This window comes from Chroicocephalus ridibundus, chromosome 2, assembly GCF_963924245.1.
Source record: "Chroicocephalus ridibundus chromosome 2, bChrRid1.1, whole genome shotgun sequence".
NCBI lineage: Eukaryota > Metazoa > Chordata > Aves > Charadriiformes > Laridae > Chroicocephalus > Chroicocephalus ridibundus.
In genome coordinates this window covers 48,174,558-48,196,092 of record NC_086285.1, presented here as the reverse complement: position 1 = coordinate 48,196,092, position 21,535 = coordinate 48,174,558, and the positions used below count along the sequence as shown (strand labels likewise).

At 40.9% G+C, this 21,535-nt stretch overlaps 1 protein-coding gene across 3 annotated transcripts in view; it reads right to left on the bottom strand.

Moving 5' to 3' along the window:
- TMEM108 (transmembrane protein 108) overlaps window positions 1-21,296 on the bottom strand; it is a 165,219-nt gene extending 143,923 nt beyond the window's left edge. The window contains exons 1-2 of one of the 3 annotated variants that reach the window (XM_063325320.1): window positions 21,092-21,296; window positions 13,078-13,207 (exon numbers count right to left, since the gene is read on the bottom strand). The gene's annotated coding sequence lies outside the window, so the exon portion shown is untranslated. Of the gene's footprint in view, window positions 1-13,077; window positions 13,208-18,748; window positions 18,811-21,091 lie in introns of those variants that run through there. The other 2 variants (XM_063325317.1, XM_063325318.1) reach the window with 2 other exon arrangements.
- Between the last annotated feature and the right edge of the window lie 239 nt (window positions 21,297-21,535).

Sequence of the window (21,535 nt, the reverse complement as noted above, 5' to 3'; positions counted from 1 at the left end):
ATCTGCTAATCAAGCGAGATAAATGCTGGATTGTACGTACTTCAGTAATCACTTATGCTAACTGGATTAAGTGACAATAGAAGCTGCAGAGGCTCAAGTTTTACACTTCTTTAATATGTTTTGCTCTATTAAATAAGAGAAGAGAGCACAAAAACTTTCTACGTGAAGAGGAGCTTACTTGAAACACTTTCAGACTGGAAATTATGTCTGGAAGAGATTGAGTGTAATTTGGGGAAAAGTAAAGGAAGCATTATAAAAGTAATCTTTTAAATACAATTAAAGGTTTAGTTAAGGACTTAAGTTTGGTGGACTGTAGAAAAGAAGAAAGGATGAAGGAAGAGTTTTACCCAGATTAAGACTTTATATGAGTAGGCTGGACTGCCAATTTTTTCATGTAGATTAAGAGTTATAAAAAGGGAAAGGACTCATACTAGAGATCAGCCTCCCTCTCTGGATTAGAAAGAGTTTAGTAATTACGGTTTTGGAACACTGTTGCTTCCCTAACGAGGGACTGAATCCACAACTTCTCCTGGCAGACAACCTACTCACCACTGAATTTTTCACTAGAGGTTGGAACACAAAGCCCCATGTTTACTGTCAAGCCCTAAACACAATCACTTAATAAACCACCTGAAAAGACTCTCTAAAGCTATAAAGAGGGTAAGCAGTGAGAGCTTGAGTTAGGAAGCCTTGACGACTTGAGGCAGAAGTCTTCCAGCACAATGTTTTTTTTTCCCCTTTATAAGCTCTTTTAGTTTAAATAACCCGTACCATATGCTTACCCACTTGGCTGGTTTTGCTCTCCTACAGCACGAGACAGTTGTGTAGCCACATGGCTAACATTCAAGCAACAATGCCTTTACCTTTTCAGGACCTTAACAAGTCATGGGTCATATGCTTTCTCTTCTAATTTCACCATCTAGCCATATAGGTTTATAAACTGCTCCATTATTATATGAAATACATAGATTCATCTTGATCAACTCAGCAGAAGTCATTCTACATTGATGAACTGCTTACTGAGACAAAGAACAAGCCTCTTATTGAAACTCATGTAAGAACCTGAGCCTTACCTAGAGAGGAAGAGGAAATTATGGGCAATCTGTCTTTCAAGTCACCTAAAAGTGTATTGGGCAAAGCAATGGAAAATACGACACCAGGAACAATCCTGCTTTGTCACAGCAATGAATCAAGTTATCTATGATCTTTTTCATCATCTGCTGTTGAATTATGTGAATTGAAAGACAGTATAAATACACTATAATTATTAATTTAAAAAAAAAAAAAGACCTAAAAGTACTGGTATTTCATTTTACAGATCAGAACAGATAAATTATTTTGAAAACAGATTCTGATACTTCTGTTCACACCAAACAGTAAATTAGCCAAAATTCACCTACTGTAATAATTGTGGGAGAATACCTGAGAGGACATTGGCTTAAGTCCATAGCTGTGAAATTACTTGGTCCTGAATCAAGAATAAGTACCAGAAAGTTGTTTAGTTTTTAAGGTAATTTATTATCTTATTAGGCTTTTCCGGCATTCTGCAGTTAGCTATTACATTTTTAATTATGTCTTCACTGAATAAAGGAGAAGAAAAATATTAGCAGTTGAATTTTTCCTTCTTATGAAGACAAAGGAGCAGTGAGAAAAGCTGTGGAGATGACTAACTAGTACTTGCCGTTCAACCCTGATTTTCTTGGAGCGTTCATTATTGTTTCCTGACCTAAAGTAGATTATAATGTATCAGCCTTTTAAATATACAAAAGTGATGCTGACATCAAGGGATGGTGCTCTTCAGAAAACTATAAAAATGTGATAACACCCTTGTACTGCAAAATGACAGTAGAAATTCCAAGTTTGGGCAAAATATAATTCTCAAATATGCTAAATAATGCTATGCAGTACAGAAAGTAACAAAAGAACAACAAGCTAAATAGTTAAAGACGCTGAAAGGAAAGCATTGTAAGTAAAGCTGTGATCATTAACAGCACAGGGACAAAATCTCTCACATTGACTCATGAGTATATAGGAAAGCGAGCATCTGATCTATGTTTATTAAAATAGTTTCAAAACAGAAAAGCTGCTTCACCCTGATGAATGTCACCTTCTGGAAAAGAACTTTTACAATAATCACCTTTAAGGGTCCCTTCCAACCCAACATATTCTATGATTCTATGAACAACTTTATCCACAGTTTGGGGTACCAGTGTCATGGAGCTGAGAAACCAGTATCATGCCTAACTAAAGTCCTGCTTGCTTCAGTGGTCCCTAGGGTCACACAGTTTCTAATTAACTCTATTTTCTTGCTACCAATTCTTTGTCCTGCTCCTATGATCAGTCCTGTCCAAATCATTGAGAACACCTGCACAAATACATGGAACACAATTTCAACCACTAAGTCAATAGAAAGATTACTGTTAATTTCAGTAAGTGATTCCCTCATGCTTTTTCAAAACTGTTTATGATGTAGTCTGTTTTCTGCAGTCAAGATACAGGCATAAATTACTCAAGATCGCGTTGTACTAAGTAGGGACCAGATTATCCTTTCAGCAGAAAATGCTGCATTAAATGGGAGAAAATGCCTCTAGGAATTCCCATGAGGTGATACCTCCGCATCAATAGAAAAAGATTAAAATAACAGTTCAAAACACAGAAGCAGACAGTGGAAGTAAATTCAGCCATGGGACACGTCCCAGAAACCAGCGGACATCTGTGCAGAGATCCTGTATCTCTGTAACAGTTCTTGCCCCTACCACACAGCAGTGTGGTACCAGCTAATTTTTCTGTTGCTGAAGAGTATTTGTGGTCAGTATGTTACTTTAGATGACGGAGATGTTGCAGCAAAGCAGTGAGCAGCCAGCTATTTAGTAACAGGGACTGGGCAACCTGTCTCAAAATAAGAAACGAAGCTTTCCTTAGCTACTTTTCTCATCACATTGTGCATGCCACGAGGGAGATCGGACCAGACCCCACCTCCACAGCTAGTTACTGTATTTAGAAAGGGTCTGCAGTGCCAGAATGTGAAGTGGTGGATTACTTCTGACCCTTACCTAGTTACATGATTACCCAGCTGTCAGCTACAGGCAGTAAGCTCCAGCAATAAGAAATCGGCTTGAACAGTCCTTCGGCGATCATGGTTCACAAGTTTTGCTGCATTTATAATGCAGTAGCAAAAAACCTGTATTAGATCTGACACGATAGCCCCACTGATATATATTAGAGTGGAGTTGTGCAGGTTCTCTAAATGACAATCTTAGCTTTTAACATCTATACAAAAAATAGAGGATCATGAAAGAGGAACAGGAGGGAAACAAACAATGGTGTTAATGTTTCAGTTGATTTCAACAAACTAACAACCAGCTTGCCTTGCACATCGGTAAGGGCATGTTAGTAAAAACGTGCCTGAATGTTGTCAGTTTCCACGGCAAGAAGCAGTTCAGTATGATTCCTAGTACAGCTACCTTAAAAAGACAATGCCAACCCCCTATGGAACGGATTTATCATTGCAATTACCTTTCACTTAAAAGTTAATTTAGGGCCAGGCTGTTTCTCTGCAAAGGCGGAAAGAAGGTGGGTTAAAGCAGACACAGAGAAGAAGGTCCTAAGGGAGGAAGTGCTGCCCAGTGACGAAATCACTCTCCCAGGAGCTGAGACTCCTGATTTCTATTTTTGGCATTCCTGTTGTCATAGCATTAAGACCTTGGGAGGAGAATATTTGGTGGGGATAGCTTCCATGATTTTACCCAACACCATACTTCCAGTCATAAAGAGCTGCACTAATTACAACAGAACTACTCACGGAGCATTGCCCCGCGTAAGTCAGATACTGCCTTAGAAGTGTATTGTGAAGTTTAATTAATGCACACAAAATACTTGGAAAGCATGAGACTAGTTTGCTGCATCACTGCCAGGTAGTATGCCACAGCTGCAGAGCACTATCACTGGTAGCTTGAAGAAAAACAGCAAACAATCCCTTTGTTGCAACAGATCTGAGTATTTGCCATAACCCACTGATGCTTTTTATATCAGACAGGGAAAATGAAGGCAATTCAGTACAACGTGAGGTTAAACCAGAGACATAAAGCATTGAAAAAAATCCATGGAAAAATTTTCACAGCTACCCTTCCTGCAACGTTTCACTGAGTTGTCCTCTCACATAAAAACTTCTTAATTACAGTCTTTGAATATCCCCAGTGGATAGTTATCCATCTCAGATTTCAGGATATTAAACAAGGAGCTTATACTACTTGCGTAGAGTGTGAAAATTATCTTCCCCCCCGCCCAGTGCCTTCCCCAACTCTCTCCTCCAAGCTCCTGTCTTGGAACCAAACCACAACAGCTGCACTATCAGATTGAGCGTTAGACTGGTTTTATACTATTAGTTGCTGATACCTAAAATTGCCTTTTCTTTAACAAAAGGTCACCGCTGGCAGCCAGGTATCCAAACCTAATTCTTCGGGAGCCCTGCTGGTACATTGTACCCTATGGTTCTTGAAAACTAAACACACATTTTGGGAAGTAGCCAGTTACTTATTTCTAATCTTAGATATAAACCCCTACCCCTTTGATATTCTAACACTTTGTACATTTCATATATTACAACATTCATCTACAAATCTTAAAGCACTCGCCAAACATATTTCTGTGCAGCAACATGACACCTTCCATGGGAAATACACCATTATAGACAGGCAGATTTTAAGATGTCTTGCCATATTTTATATTGACGTGGATAGGTCCTAATGGTAGCCTTCAAATCAGTTAAGGCTAGCTGCCTAGCCCTTCTGATAATTACACTGAGCAACAATCTGGTTTTGTGTCTGGGTTTTTTAAAAGATCCTAAAAGCTTTTAAAATTTATTGCTTTCCTAGCCTGTTACACAGGAAACTTGACAGCAGCAGCAGAACCATTCTCCTCGCCTGCATTCAGTTATTCCTTTCACTATGAAGAGTTACAAGATGTTAAAAAATGGATCTTTGATACGAACACCAGCTTCTCTTGGGGAACTACATTTGTTTAAAACACATTTTTCCACATTCCTCTTTGCTCCACTGGAACACACCAAAATCTTAAACGAGACTATGTCTCCAATATCAAAGTGTTAGAAATTTTTTGCAGTTCTTTGGGAGAAGATCTGCAGAAAAATAGGCAGAATGGCTTCGTCTATACCTGGACACTTCTACTGATCAGTGCAGACAGTCTTCATACTTGAGAGCCAACACTCTAGGGAAATTTTTAAGCAAAACATCCCTAACAGGTTTCATCACATCACTTTCCTATGCCTTTTCTACTTGTGCAGGGGAAAAAAATCACAACACTTCTTTCCCAGGAGCTGCTTATGTGAAGAGAGAAAGAAGGGCTATTTCGTTAGGACTGCTTTGCTCTGATCTGCCATGTGTACAGCACATGCCTCAGGTCATTCTATTTTTGGTCTTTTATTCCTGAGGTTACTTTAAAATAAGTGGTGCCACTTACATCAGAGAGAAATCAGGCACTGGGGTTTCTGAACATTTTGCTGGATGAACTATTGAAAATTACCACCTCTGCTTCTTGCCAAAATTTCTTTAACAAGTTACAAACTTCCTTCACTCCTCCAAGCCCGGAAGTCAGGTGTCCTGCAACTTGAATCATGAGAGCAGCAACATTAAATTAGAAAATATGCTGGATAGAACAAGACTGGAAACTCTTAAGAGATACCCAGCAGAAAGTCACTGGGAAGTTATGCACAAATGCATGAAGGACACAAAGCACTGTTTTCATACATATACACACATACAAATGAAGCTGCAAGAGACAGGCACGATGCTACACATGCTTTTCAAATAAGTTTAGCACAAGAGAATAGGAGTGCTAGCATAATTTCCTTGTAGATAAAGAGACACCATGCAAATCTATTTGATCTGAAATCAGATAAGACAATAAAATCCTAACTACCAACATGAAAATGTGTTTGATTTTTCTGTGACCGAGAAGCAGAATATTTCTACTTCTCTACAGAGCAGAAGTTCAAGGGATGACACAGTCCCAGGCGGGAAACACAAAGAAGATCCCACTTGCTGTAAAGCTGGATAAAGACAGATTGATCACCCATAAGCAGACAGCTAAAATTAACCTGGAAACGCACAGTAAGATGAAGGAAGAATTTCAACAGCCTAAGGGGAAGATGTTAAATTCTCCAAAAGGGGAAAATTAAGGCAAGACACAAACATATGGAGTTTGAAAGATGAAGATGTAAGCTACTGCTGAGAAACAGAAAACTGAAGAATACAGTATTATTAAATTGCCAAAGTCCAAAATAGAGTACTTTGGTAGTTCCTGTCAATTGGTACCTGACAGTCTCCATTCAGGAGGCTATTAGGTTGTGCAGCAGAATCAGGAAATAAAGTAGATGATACATGCCTAAGACAACAGCATGTTAAGAGACATTCTACTCAAGGACAAGAAGATTCCATCTGAAAAGAGGAAGCAAAAACTGCAAGTGAATAAGACTATTATGATAGGAAAAACCTCCTTCAATTTAAAAAAAAGCTCTGAGAATAAGATTTTACATGCACCATTTTTGGTGAAGAGTTGCCTCTACCATAAGTTAACACAAGAGCAGCTAACAGACCACATCAGCATGAAGAACAGTACAAGGTGACTCTCTGAAGTCATTCTTAGCTTTGAAGTCTCTTCTGGAGAATGGTGTGGAAAAGACTCAGCATAGAAGACAGTAGCTGAACCACCTGAAGTTTATAGACAATATACTCTACCTCCAAAATTTGACTAAGCTGAGCCAAGAAAGCCAGAGTAGATGCAGCTAAATGAGTAAAAATGAGCAAAAAACAATTCTTCAGAGCATTCAGAAAAAGGACTGGGACAAAAAAAAATATAATTTTCAAAAAAGCACCAGACAATCTCTCCTTTGAATAGCTATAAAAGCAAGAATTAGGATATAACCAGAAGACAACCACAACAGAGCATTTAGGATATTAAATATTTATTTGGTAGTTCACTAGGATACTTAGACAAAGCTGCCTGCTGATTAGGTACTTCAAACTAGACCAAGTCATATAATAACAGTACTCTGCATCTTTAACAACCTGAATCTTCAGAAGCTGCACGTGCATTTTTTTTTCCCTTAATTGTGTTCCCAAAGTCAAACAAAGCTAGTGCTATTACTCCATTTAACCAAATGAAAGACTTGAGGTGGATAAATTTAGTAATTTGGCTAAAGCCATGCAAAAAACCCTCAATCAGATCTTGTGGGTCAGACCATTCTCAGACTATCTCAGTCTCACTTTCTAGCAAAAGAAATCACCACTCCTTCTTCTGACATAGTTTATCATATATATCATCTCCCCATGCCCTTTAATACACATTTAGAAAGATGTCAACAATTTAAATTTGGATCCTACACTGAAATGCATGAAAACATGCTTTTACAGAACGTTTAGAAGTCAAAATCTTCCCCCGCTTTTCAAGCACTTCGATTCGGCACTCAGCTAGCTCTTTACTGCTACAAACAACTCCAACTACGTGCAAAAGAGGATGCTGGCCTTCACTTGGGAAACTTCACATGATCTGCTTCTGCCTTCCTGCTCATGAGCATTCCTTTGACTCCTTAGCACTGCTATTGGCATGCTGAATGCCAGAAGACACTTGTTTAAAAAAGAATTTTATTTTGCATTTGCTTTTACAAAGACTTGTTTTTATGCAGTATACATCTAACTAAATCTAAGCAATTACCACGTGCATGTAAGGAGGAATAAAAAAAGATGAAAACAGAAAAAAAGAGAAGATATTACAAACAGAGGTTTAAAAATGCGCTTTTAGTCACCTAACATGTAATTAACAGCACAGATACAGAAATAAATATGCAAGTCACACTGTACACATTTGTAATGTTTCCTATACTGACTTAGTCTCCAGCATGAGGGCCTTTATTTTAGAGGGACCTCTTTAGCACAAGGTGATGCTGTCTCAGCTGCAACCTCACCTTTGCAGACAGATTAGAGTTTAAAACTTAAGTTTGGCCCCTTCTAAGATGCTGAATTCCAAAACTGATTCTCTCCTGAATTTCTCTAGTTTTCTGTACTCCATTTACTATTTTCAGTTCTTTTCCTGAACTGAAAGCAGTTGAAACGAAGTGTGACCTTTCTACTGACTTTAAATCTGACCTGGAAACACATAGCTGAAATTCAACCGACTGACCCTTGGTCTAACTGAGGACAGGGGTGGTATGGCCTACTCATTCTGCAGAAAGATCAACCCGCTGGTGCAAGAGCCAGGTCTGGTGCTCGGTTTTAGATGTGGAATTTAGTTCTCTGCTTTGCATGATCCTGGGCTAATCTCAGTGGCCATCTGTATGGGAGGGTGGGATAAGGGCATTTCCCCACCTCACATGGCTGATACAAGGTTGTCCTCAAAACCATGACTTGTTATGGATTGTGAGGCACCTGAGGCTAAATAAGTAGACACCCACAAGTGTCACAGCTTTTGTTTCTGGTTTCTTGCCAAACATAGAGGAAGCACTACACACCCTGCATAACCAGGTACCCCCCTCCCCCCCCAGTATTTACAGACCCTCTTAGGTTAGTATCATAGCAAGTTTACCTTTATATCTGATTTCCCAGTCTGATTTTACATGGTATACCAGTTTACTTTTATACCAGCTATCAAACAAGAGGTCATACTGACAAACTTCCTCCGCTCACTGATAAATTCCCCACCACACTTGACTGCACCCGTAAGACTTTTTTTTTCCATCCACATTGTACCTAGTAGTGTCCTACCACCCCAAAAGACACATTATTGCTTATTATTAGGAATAGTAATCAAACTTGTCAGAACCAGATCATCAAGTGGAGTGACTTATGTATATTCAATGGCATCAGCATACTGAAGATGTTACAAAAACAACTGTGTATTTCATGTAGTCATCAGGAAATAAATGCAGCACCCCACATGCTACTTGCATAGATGACTAAGTAGCAACAAGTCTTTAGGTATTGTTTACTGAAAAGACACTCTCCTTGCAGAAACAAATTAAAAACAAAGTTGTAACAATTCCCACTCGGTTACCCACATCAAAACTAGAAAAATGCTTTCTTTTTGATTGTGGAAACTCTCATCTTGCTCCATACCACTTTCCTTTTGATGGGTTTTAAATATAATGTTCTGTGACTAGTGTCCAATGTTAGTAGTAATAAATAGAGGCAAGTACAAACACTGTTACTTGGCTCTGGTTTTACTCCTATATCTTAATGTCTGCTTTGGGAGGGCTGACTTCTGAAGCTAACTCCTTCAGCATTTAGCTCATGAAGGATCAAGGACTTCTAGCATGCTCTTGAGTAGTGACAGGGGAAAAAACCCTGGATTGCTAGCTGCTACCTCATCTTTTTAGTTCAGGCAGCACTGGGAAACACTGCAAGCAGAACCTACCGTTGGGGACAAGGGATCAAAAGGGCTGAAATTAGAAAAGACAGCTTGCCTGCCTTCAGTTCAAGTGGAAGTATTATGAAAAAGTGTTTCAAATTATGTCACACAGGGCAAGTGTCACTGCAGTTAGTAAGAACTGACTGTGCCAGCAAATGTCAGGACAAATTACACTGCAGGACAGGAAAGTTGTATGTCACCCTCACTTCCAGAAGGGAAGGCTTCCCTCCACTGCCAAGAAGGTGCTTCCATTTCTGAGTCGACTTAAATCAAACTGCTCTTATTCAAATCAAACAGCACAGAGGGATTACTATCGTGGACATTACGGGCAATTCTTCAGATCCCTCCCTACCTGCAGGGAAGAAATGCTTTGATTCTCTACCACCTTAAAACACAATCACCTCAAAGCTATAGGGCTGCATATGTAAATAGCTGCCTACAGGTTCTTGAAGCCACTGCTTCCCATGCTGATGAAAAATGTCACACTGTCCCATGTGCTTCTGGGTCTGTACCCATCTAATCTTTCTTGCCTCTTCGATCCTATCTATACTCTTTGCAGAAAGGTACATTCACAATTTATACTGGTGCGGTACCTGGCACAACTGAGGCTTCCTCAGCAGCTGGGGTCCCTCAGCACTACTAGTAAAAGTGAATAATAGGAACATCAAATTCAGTACACCAGAAAGGAGAAAGACAGAGCTAAGTCATAACCAAAATCAATTTATTTCATTTAACCATAAGGAAATTTTTCACTCAACTGTAAACTCCTAGCAAAATGAACTTGTTTTGGTTCAGCTATCCTGAAGTTTGAAAATAAACGTTTCAATTATAAGTTATCAGTGCTTCAATACAGAGAACAAACACATCTTTATGTTCAGCAGAGGAAAAAAAGCTACAAAATATTTTGATGAGTTGCAGAAAATTTTATTCAGTTTGGAACTTTCTAATACATGAATTTCCAGAAGTTTAAGTGCTTTTTCAGGAAGATTTTCATTTAAAACTTAGATCGCTAAAAAAAGTTAACTGAAACCTGCATAGCTTCTGTTAATATCAGAATACCTGTGTTGGGTATAAACCAGAAGGTAGTCTGTTCCTTCACTCCCCAAAAGCTTTTTTTGATGTTTCAATAATTTCTCTTTCCAAAAAGGATAAACACACCTAGAAGGCTATCAAGAATAATATCCACAAATAAATGGCAATATAAAAGTTCAGGGAAGCAAGAGTGGCTTAAATCAAAGCCAGACATTACCCCCAGCTATTTATTCTATCCCAGCCACAGGCTATCATCCCAAACAGAAAAGTAGCTATAGTAGACTCTCTCAGGTGCTTTAAAGCAGAGAGTAAACAGCACTGAAAGATCAATGAAGTTTTACGCGAAGATGGAGACTGTACACAGAAGTAGCTGGCTTGCAAGCTCACATTTCCACATGACAACTCTGCAGGGATGACAGCCTTTGGCAAATGAAAACTAACAAAGCAACTCTGGGGCTGTAACAACATTTTTGCTGTGAGTAAGTGCCTATAAATCCAGTTAACTAAGACACTGCAGATGCTCTGACCCTGTACATTTTTCTTAGCCCCTAGTACCAGTTCTTTTCAGAAAGAACTCAATTTACGTGCAACTCCGTCTGTCATTGACTCATGTTCTGAATGGCTGGACTTGAGCTATGTCTGTGTAAGCAGAATTTCCCTCCATGTATTCATTCTCCTTCCCCAGAATGGCTGCTGCAGGAATGCAAATCCTATTTGGAAGGATTACTTGCCACGCAACAGCCAGAGACCCTGTCCATGGCTGGGCTCGCTCCCATGCCAAGAAGTACAAACTCGGAAGCTCCGTCTCAGAGAAGGACAGAATTAAAGCAGGCAAGGTGGCAACACAAAATAGTATTCTCATTTCACATACGCAGCTGTCATTCCCCTCCTCCCCAGTATTTTAGGAATTTGCACTAAAGCTGGGGATTTCATAAAATGCAAGCGTAAAGATGTTCAAACAAAAAAGCACAGACCAGGCCAGCGTGTATGCTTGTGGAAGCTGGCAATAACTGGTGGCAATACAGATTCCACTGGAGCACTTGTGTATGGACACCAGGGGTCACACAATCATCTGTAAGGGGAATTCAAACTCTTCAGAGAAGTGTCTGCTATCTAGACCAGATCTTACAGGTTTTTATGGTCTATGTACATTCCTCTGTTAACAACAGTTATGGAAAGTTACTGGAATGTCCCAAGTACTCAAGAGCTTGAATGTGTTTTTCCTTGTAAGTTGTATTTGCTATTACTTATCTTTGCATTTTTTAAATACTTCACAGATTTCATTCCTGTTATTTCACCAGTACAAGGGAGCACCTCCTGTTTCTATAGGATGCAGTGCCACAGTCTGTTACATTCCCCACCTTAGGAAGTTCCACAAAAGAACTTAGTTCTTAGTTCTTCACAAAAGAATTTAGTTCTTCCACAAAAGAAGAACGAGAGGAGTGTATCTCGTGCTTATGAAAATGACAGATTTGATAATGCTGGTGGACAGTATTTCTGACAGAATAGAAGCAACAGCAGTGCACTGCCCCAGCACAGACGGTTCCCTCATCATTTAACACTGGCTGGTGAAACTGGAGAAATGAAGTGTTACACTGAGTTCAGCTGAAAGTCCTCGCTGGGTTAAAGAAAACACCAGCTAAGACAGTTGTAACTGCCCCTTTTGGCAACTGCACAGCTGCCTGATTTGAGCTCCTGAGTACCACAGAGCTGGTGGTGTGGTTTTGCATTTGCTCTGTAGCCATCTTGTGTTGATCAGAATCGTTAGAATACGAAGAAGTCCCACATAGCCATCCCCCAGCCATGCAGAACTAAATCACCTCGGAAATGAGAAATTTCACTTTAAAATTAGTTTGCTTCATGTCTTTCTCAAGTGTTTCTACCAGTTCCAAATAAGCTTTTGAAAATTTGTGTTTTGTACCTTCCCTGAAAACAACTCTGTAAAGGAAGAATTCAGAAATGACAGTATACCCAGGCATCCATCAAGAGATGCCAAGAAAATGTATCAAGCTCTCCACCACCCTCAGCTTTGAGCAATACATAATTAATTTTTTTGGAATAGATAGAGAAAAAAAGAAAAATGCAGCAGTTTTTATAAACAAACCATATAACAACCCTGACAGTGAAAGAACACTAAGACTGTCCAAAGAAAATGGCATAACTTGCATCTCCAGTTAGAGACATTTTCTGGCATCCAGTTCAGATACATTTTCTCCTGATTAAGATCCTGCACCGAGAAGTACAGGTTTCAAGTCTACTTCAGTCTACAGCAATTAATAAGCACATAAAAAAGATGCCTTGGGTGAGTGGGGAGGTCTTCTATTAGCACATACTAAAAATAGACAACCTGTAGAGCCATCTGAACAGATACTTTACATAATAAAACTTTGGATTTTACTGGCCTGAGGACCTACATTTGTCATTGACTTTTGAAAGCTGAGGCCTTTTAAGGTCTGAACATAGTCCAGTTATACATTAATTGTAGGCCACAGTTATTAGTAGTGAGCCACTAAACTGAACAAGCTTTGGAGAACACCTCTATTGCCACCTTGGGCAGTACCACAAAAGAGAGCCGCGCTGCACTGAAGAGAAACAAACTAGCAGAAAAATGCTTTTGTGTCTTACCTTGTAACGGGAAGAGCAGATGCCTTCAAACATATCTATATCCATACAGTCCATTGGATCAGATCTTCCTGGTAATAGCAACTCTTCCAGCTTCTTATTTTCTGATTTTTAACCTGCCAGCTGGTGCAACCTGTAAATTTACAGAAGTGGGTGTGTTATTCCAAGATGTTCATTCATCTCATTCTACAAGGCATTCAATTTAAATACATATGGCTCTGTGCCATGTGGCTCCTATTGCTCTCCAGAGCTTTCAGTGTAATGGATTACAGACCGCAACATTTCTGTAGGTTATTGGGTTTGGGAATATAAGTAGAGGACGCTCTAGTATTTCTTTGCAGAATTTCCAGAACATCTTATTCCATACGCCTATATCTTATATATTTAAGAACATGCTCCTATCTTATGAAATTCAAATACTTTAAAAAAAAGCATAACTTGCATCTCTGATCTGTCATTTTATCTGTTAAAGATTGATTCTTGTGGAAAGGGACTAAGTTACATTTAAATATGAGTTCAGGAATAGGTATGCTACTAATTTGAGAAACTGGAGGTTGACAGAGTAGCCAGGATTTATGTTCAGCAATTAAGATAAAAAAAAAGAAAAACTGCCTTCCAAAGAAGTGATTTTGAACACTCTTCAAGATTTTTCAGGAGCAGAGTGAATTAGTGGGACAGTAGGAAAATTCAGTCAGAGGGATTTTTTAGGTAAACTAGTCAGGGAATCACAGTGAGATTTCTCAAATTTATCTATAGCTGTAGTGCTTTACAGGTATTTAAATATGGTTATCCAAAGGAAAAAGACTTCAGAAAACCAAGCAACATATTCTCTGCTTTGGCATTACAGTTTCCATTGGCAAAAGTTATGAGGGAGTCACTAACACATGCTTGACTCACCATTGCAGACTAGATGGCACGTAGAGCATTACCTGTGTACCTGACAGATACCCCACCCCTAATATCTTGATCCCCTATACACAGGATCCACAAGCAGAACATTTTCATGGTGGATTTTACAAAAACATATTTTAGTTTCATGAAAGTTCAAACAGTTTACTGGCAAACAGGCATTCTACATTAGTTCAGATCTGCTTTGTTGAGGTGTGTTCAACTTCTCAAAGTATTTGATTGTTTCATTATGAGATTTCACCAGACACCCCTGGCTCCAGCACCATGGCACAGAAAATGGGATGCACAACACCTCTCCGCATTTTGGATGCTGCTGCTTAAAAGTTGACCCTGTTCTCTACAGAAACTGTTTATAAGTATTTCAAAGGTTCATATAGCTTTGTGTTGATATGGTTTGTAGTATACACATCTTATTTAGGCTGCTCGCTCGCTCTTCTTTTTTTTTTACCATAGAAAATTGAAAATTAACTCACTTCAGTCAGAATGCCTAAAAATCACCAGCGACGACATTTTAAATTATATTAACCACTTGTAGCCTTACATCCTGGCTACTTCCCACCACGAAGGGTGGCACAGAAGGTCCACCCTGTCCCTGCATGGCAGAGCTGGCTTGTCACACACTGATGGCACAAGGTACATCTGATTTAATTGCCATTTAAACCTGAAACTCCTGATGGAACTAGAAAGTGGCTTAATCCTGGGGGATGTTTCAAGCAAGCTGTGCCTCCTCCTTGATGCAGACAGATCTCAGATCCAAAAGGTCATGCACAATCACCCTGGAGTCCTTGACTCTCAATCTCCAGATAACTCCCAACCTTATGTAGGCTCTCCTCTTCCCTCTGACAACTTTCAGGACTTGATTTCAGCAAAGTACAAGATTTGTCCTTCAGAAGTAGTGGCTAAAATGAGAGCCATGACTTAACATGGAAAAAAATACAACATTCACTCTTACAAATTAAGCAGCAGAATGCAAACTGCTAGGAAAAAAATACTAAGAACGCCCCATTATACAGGCTATCTGAACAGTTCCAGGCTATGTTTTTATTTGATCCATGGTTTGGGACCTCTCTAATTAGGACAAAACCTCCCTCTCTGTGATGGTGGAGCATGTAGAGACTGCCACAGGGAATCAGTCTGCACTGTCATCCCACTGTATATTACAATAATTAAATCATGCTCGTGTTGCAATTTAAGTATCACTCTTCTAAATCAAGATCCAACATAATGCCAAATATCTTCAAATAAGTAAATCTGGTATTAAACATTAAGCTCTCCTGCCATCTCACACCTGTTGTTTAGACCAGAGCCTGTAGTTCAGGACAGGCAGCCGCCAAGTCTCCTTGGCATTACATGAACAAACACCTCAGTGAGAAGGTGATCAATCTCCTTGTCCCTGTAGCACCCAGGAGACCTGAAGCAAGCAGGGTCCAGAGAGAGGTGAGTGACTGCTGTCCTTTGGATGGTGGCCCAAAGAGGCAATTCACTGAGACATGGACAGTGACAGGGTAGCAAACCAATCTTACTGTGCAACCTTCATTTTAGGACCATCATAAAGGACTCCTAAATGTAGTCCTGCATCATCTATTCTAGAGGACTACCCCTAGATTACAATCTGAATGCTAGTGATCCTTTAAGTGACCACAGAAAGCTTCTTTCCCCACCAATTCCCCCATATCTTCCACAACGAATACATTGTACTAGCGTCTTGTTATAAAACGACATTTGCTCCTTTAAGGCATTGTGGTGATTTACTTTTCCAGGCCCTTCCTGGAAAAGTCTGCCTTAACAGGCAGAGTTTAGTAAAGCAGCCTGAGCTGCCCAGCCAAACTTTTTATTAAATCATACCAAAACTGCCAGAACTATATTATTGCAAAGACTGTTGGAAAGGAAAACTGCCCTGGCTGCCCTGGAAGCGTATATACCAACCTCAGAACAAAACTCACATTTTGATCCTTTTTGATTAATACTAATGTCATTGTTCATAGTTGCAAGATGCATTAAATCCTGCTTAAATTACCAAGCGTAGGAGCACTTGTGGACTTATATTCAAGACTGTGGTCTTCCCCCAGTAGCGTTATGATGAGGCAGAGATAAATCAGCCTGCTGCAACCAGCGTACCAGTTCCAGCTGCCTGCATTCCTCTGCACACTCACACCCTCCAACCCCTTCTCCTACCCCTTTCTCTTTGTCATTTTCTCTCCTTTCTCACTTCTTTTCTAGTCTTCCCTTTTGTATCACTACAGGTTGGAGGCCAACTGGCTGGGAAAACAGCTTTGCAGAGAAAGACCTGGGAGCCATGGTGGACAAGTCAACCATAAGCCAGAAGCACGCTCTTGTGACAAAGAAGGGAAAGTAAAGAAGGTGGAGCCAGAATCTTCTTAGGGGTGCCCAGTGAAAGGACAAGAGGAAACACACACAAACTGAAATAAAAGCAATTCCATTCAAACATAAGAAACTCTCACTGTGAGGGTGGTGCAACACAGCGAGGCTGTGGAGTCTCCATGCCCAGAGACTGAAAATACTCAAAACCCAGCTGGACACAACCCCCTGCAGCCTGCTCTAGATGCTTTGACCAGACAACCTCCAGATGTCCCTGCAACCTCAGCCATTCTGCAAGCCTGTAAACAGAGCCCTGTCCCCTAATTTATTTAAACAAGTATGTTACTGACATGGCTAAGTTGAAAACCCGATCTTGAACAGTGGAACAAGTATTTCATTTGAGGTTTCCACACTTTATGGACTGATGAAACAATGACTTTGAAAATTAAACTAGATGTTAAGAGATGCTCCTTACTTTAAGAATCATACAAGAACTCTTGTGCTTTTCTTAGAAGAAAAAGTTCTAGTGGTCAGTGCTGCTTGCAGTGAGATCAGTAGTTCTGCTTCCAGCATTCAATGCATCGCCCACTTGCGGCATTACATTTATGTCTTGCCCTTTATATCATGCTCCCAAATGGAGACTGCCAAAGCAATTTTAGTTCGCAAATCTTTTCCTCAGCGTCACAGCACACTGGATAAAACCTGCTTTCTGATGAAGAAGGAATGATGCGAGAGCACAGAGAATTCATCCCCATAACAAGGAACAAGTTGAACCCTTACCCAGTGCTCAAGAGAGCTTTGCAAAGGAAAACAGGTAAGTGCGGCAGCCCATACACTTCTTTCAGGGAATGCTATAAGCAAATCGAAGGTTACACTGAGTGCTTTAACTATGGATTACATATACTGCTATCAGTGACAAGGACTACCCTGTATCAAGCAGAGACACGTCATGTTCTTACCCAAAGAGCTGGCTAAGTGTTCTGCATAATCCAGTTCCTCAGTCAGCCAGGAGCAAGAGATGGGTCATTCTTTCCCACACCCATCACTCCCAATTGCAACAGTTAACATATTCCTATCATTAATGATCTACAGGTAACACTTCTAACCTCAACATTCTGAGTTCTAGTACCTCAAACTTAATTTTGAAAAGCTTTACTTACAACAGGCTACAAAGTAGGTTTAAAATTACAATCTGGCTTCACTCCTATTTCTTTTGAAGAAAAATTCAGTCTTCAGTCAGACAAGAGAATCAACTATGAAGCTTTCTTTTTGTGGATATTAAGTTAGAACATTAGCAGCAATTTTAATTTTTCCTATTTTGTATATTTACTGTAGCCAGCACATGCCTTCAGCCAAGTTATTTGCAGTTACCCCACAGTGACTCTGTTGACTAATGGTTTCCTTGGACTAATTCAGGGAATGACAAGACAGTTCACTTCAATGTCTACTGATTTTAAGGTAACCATCTTCAATATCAGAGTCATAAAATTATGGAATGGTTTAGGTTGGAAGGGACCTTAAAGATCATCCAGTTCCAACCCCCTGCCATGGGCAGGGACACCTCCCACTAGACCAGGTTGCTCAAAGCCCCATCCAGCCTGGCCTTGATCACTGCCAGGGATGGGGCATTGACAAATTCTCTGGGCAACCTGTTCCAGTGCCTCACCGCCCTCATAGTGGAAAAATTTCTTCCTGATATCTAATCTAAATCTCCCCTCTTCCAGTTTGAAGCCATTACTCCTCATCCTATCACTATACTCTGATAAAAGGTCCCTCTCCAGCTTTCTTGTAGATCCCTTTATGTACTAGAAGGCCACTAAAAGGTCTCCCAAGAGCCTTCTCTTCCCCAGTCTGAACCCCAGCTCTCTCAGACTGTCCTCCCTCATAGGAGAGATGCTCCAGCACTCTGATCATCTTTGTGGCCCTCCGCTGGACTCACTCCAACAGATGCACGTTCTTCTTGTGCTGAGGACTCCAGAGCTGGATGCAGGACTCCAGGTGGGGTCTCATTCTGCCCCTCTCCAGAGCAGAGGGGCAGAATCAGCTCCCCTGACCTGCTGGCCATGCCTTCGCACCCTATCACTCAAAGCAGATCTGTAACAGACACCACATTCTCTTTAGTTGCACTCCACCACACAGCTGAGCTTTGGATGCAAAAACTTAGTTTCTACTCATAAATTTTTTGGTTATTTATTCATTTAGTTGGTTAGTAAATACAGCCAGTCATACTAGTTTATACAGTCCACAAACAAGAATGTCATGAAACAATTCAGTGAGTTTTTACACAGATCCATTAACTCTGACCAGAATAAATCCTTTGCAAGTAATACACTAGAATTTATACATACATTAATTGCCTCTATTTACCTAGAAATTGATTAATCCAATTTACAACACAGCCAAAACCTCTGGTCTAGTTATAATCCTCAGAGAAGAATTTGTTTACCTGCAATGAGCTAGACTGGAGCACGAGTTGATTGGGTGTTGTGGATGCAGCTGAGGTCTGTTGCATGCCCACCAAGGGATTTGGCTTAGCTAAACTCTTGCTATGGGCAGCTGCAGGCTGTGAAGAAATGCAATCTGTGCTGATTCAGCTTATCTGTTGAGGCAAAACTCAGCCCTGGCAAGACCTCCAAGGGAAAGTAGCACCAGAGCAGACGCTACAGCACAAGCACTTAGGAATATTGCCTCCTGTTGCCAGGAGAGGAAAGATTGCCCAGTGTTTTAAAACTTTTTAAGGCAGTCAGTGTCAATACATAAAATGTCTTTAATGTATGCACACTATTGCAGCTATTTTAGCGTTACATTGGCACATCAGTTTTATTATTAGAAATAAAAGGCTTTGTCAATAATAAGCTCAAGTTTTATTTTATTCTGCATTATGCTATTGTAACTGCAGATCCTGTATACAATCACATAATTGCGTCTCTACCATTCTAACACTTGTAATTGCATTCCCTCTTCCTTTAATCTCTCCAGCGTAAAGACTAAAGTTCAAAGTATTCCGTATCTGGCATTAATCTAGAGAACACCAGTTTACAAGGGTAGAGTAAATTCCATCAGTCCTAATAGGATTAAAGGTTTTTCTGCAGTTTTCAAATGCTCAGAAATAACAAGTATTTTTTGAAGGAATAGGTGGTGTTTGTACAGTTGATTAGCATGGTCCACCATGATCAGAACAGCTGGTAGGAAATTCACCATAATAATTTCACTGCCTCTGCATCCAAGACTACTTTATGATTAGGACCTATAGTATGTCTGCTACATAAACTGGAGGAGAATAGGTCACTCTGGGACAACAGCATAGTAAGCAATACCCAGTTGCTTGCAGGTGTAGATTTTGGTCTAATTAATATAGTTTTTAAGAAAAAGTCACTACAATATTTTCAGATACAGGTAGTGTCACTGTTACTATACTGTTATCTATTCCCGCAATTTATCTGGTTAAAAAAAATAAATCATTCTGCAAATGTAAAAGTCAGAACTTAATATAGATTTGAACAGTTGCATCTGCTTTTCAGAGGTACTGCTGCAAAGCATTAGGAGAAATTTGTAGCTTTTTTAAAATTTGCTTTTGAATTGCATTCCTTAATCTACTGTTTTGCACCCCCCTACCCCCCAAAAAACCCGAACAGCTGTAAAATGACAACCTCGTTCATCAGACACACACTCCCATTGCCGATTTACCTCCTAAGGCAGTCAAAGGGTCATTTTTAAACATTAAATTGTCAATAGGATAAAGAGGGACTGATCCTACTTGCTTTAATTAGTTTCTTTTTTCCACAGAAGCCTCTCCATATAAAGGACTCCCTCCATAGACATTGAAAGCCTGACTGCTTTCTGCAGTTGAGGTGGATTTTCTCTGTTAGAGTATATATTTTGTAGTTCTGCTGCACTAGCACAGCCATTTATTCATAGCATAGTTCAGTTTCCTACACAATTTTTCCTGTAGAACTCAGTTCAATCCTTAATTACTCATCCATAGCTGGTTTATCTGTTACAACCCATCTATTCAATCTATGCTTTAAAATATTTTACCGAAACAGTCATCTGGCCCCTCCTACTATTTGAGAGAAACATACGAAGGCTCTCTCTTGTAAACTGCCTAGATAAAAGGTATTGCCTATCACAGTACTACAACAGGCTTTTTCAGTTGGCTATGCTTCAAGATCTGTTTAAAAAAAGGATATCGTCTTTCATGCAGTCTTCTACTTTAAATACAATATGCAAGCCACAGACTTCCACTTCATTGCGATATGGAGCAGTCCTGTGCCTTCGGCTGTATATTACCAATATGTATCTCTGCAAAAATACGCTCACTGGTCACAACGAGCACCTTGTAGTCCCAGCTTGAAAAAAAAATAACCCTGCCTTCTACAAGGCAACGATGCTTTTCATGCGATGATAGATACTAATGCCACCTTCCCTCGCAGCTCCCACCCATTCAAAAAGAGTGGAAATAACCCATATGCGATTTTCACTACGTGCCTACCCCTGAAACTGCTTATTCACACATAACCGAGCCCACTAAGATACAGGAGGGCAGTTACAAGGCAACGCTTTTTCAACTATCAGCGCAAAACCACCAGCCAACTCCCACTTCCGAGCATATTTCATAAAATAATACGAAGAAAACCGACAAGCAAACCCATCTCGGGAAGCGGAGCCCCCATCCCCCCCCCCCCCCTTACTCCAGGGGCTTGCGGTGCCGAACCCAACCCCGGTGCACCCACCCCGCCGGCTGAGCCCCGGCAAGAAGGACCCGCCGGCGGCTACCGCTGCCGCTTACCTCCGCCGCGGCGCCGGCGGCGGCTCCCCCCGCGCTGCGGAGCGGGCACCGCCGCACGCTGCTGCTCCCCCGGCGGCGCGGGCGGGGCTCCCGCCGGCCCGGCCTCCCCGGGAAGGGTCCCCGGCTGCAGCGGAGGGGGGAAAGGCGGCGGGCTGGGGAGGGGGAGGCGGAGGCGGCGGTGTCCCCGCCGCGGAGGAGCGGCAGGCGAGGTGCGAGCCGGGAGTGTAAATGCTGAGCCGGTGTTGCGGCAGCGGGGAGCGGCTGCGAGGGGGATTAGGGGCAGGGTTTGTGCAAGGGCTGGATGGGATTAGCGGTAATTGCGCCGAAAGGGGAAGTCCGGTGTTTAGGGGGCCAAGGCTGGAAAGGTTAAACGCGCAACAAAAGCAGGTGATCGGAATGCGGCGCTCAAATTATAGGTGGCAGCTGCAGCGGTTCGCTCCCTCC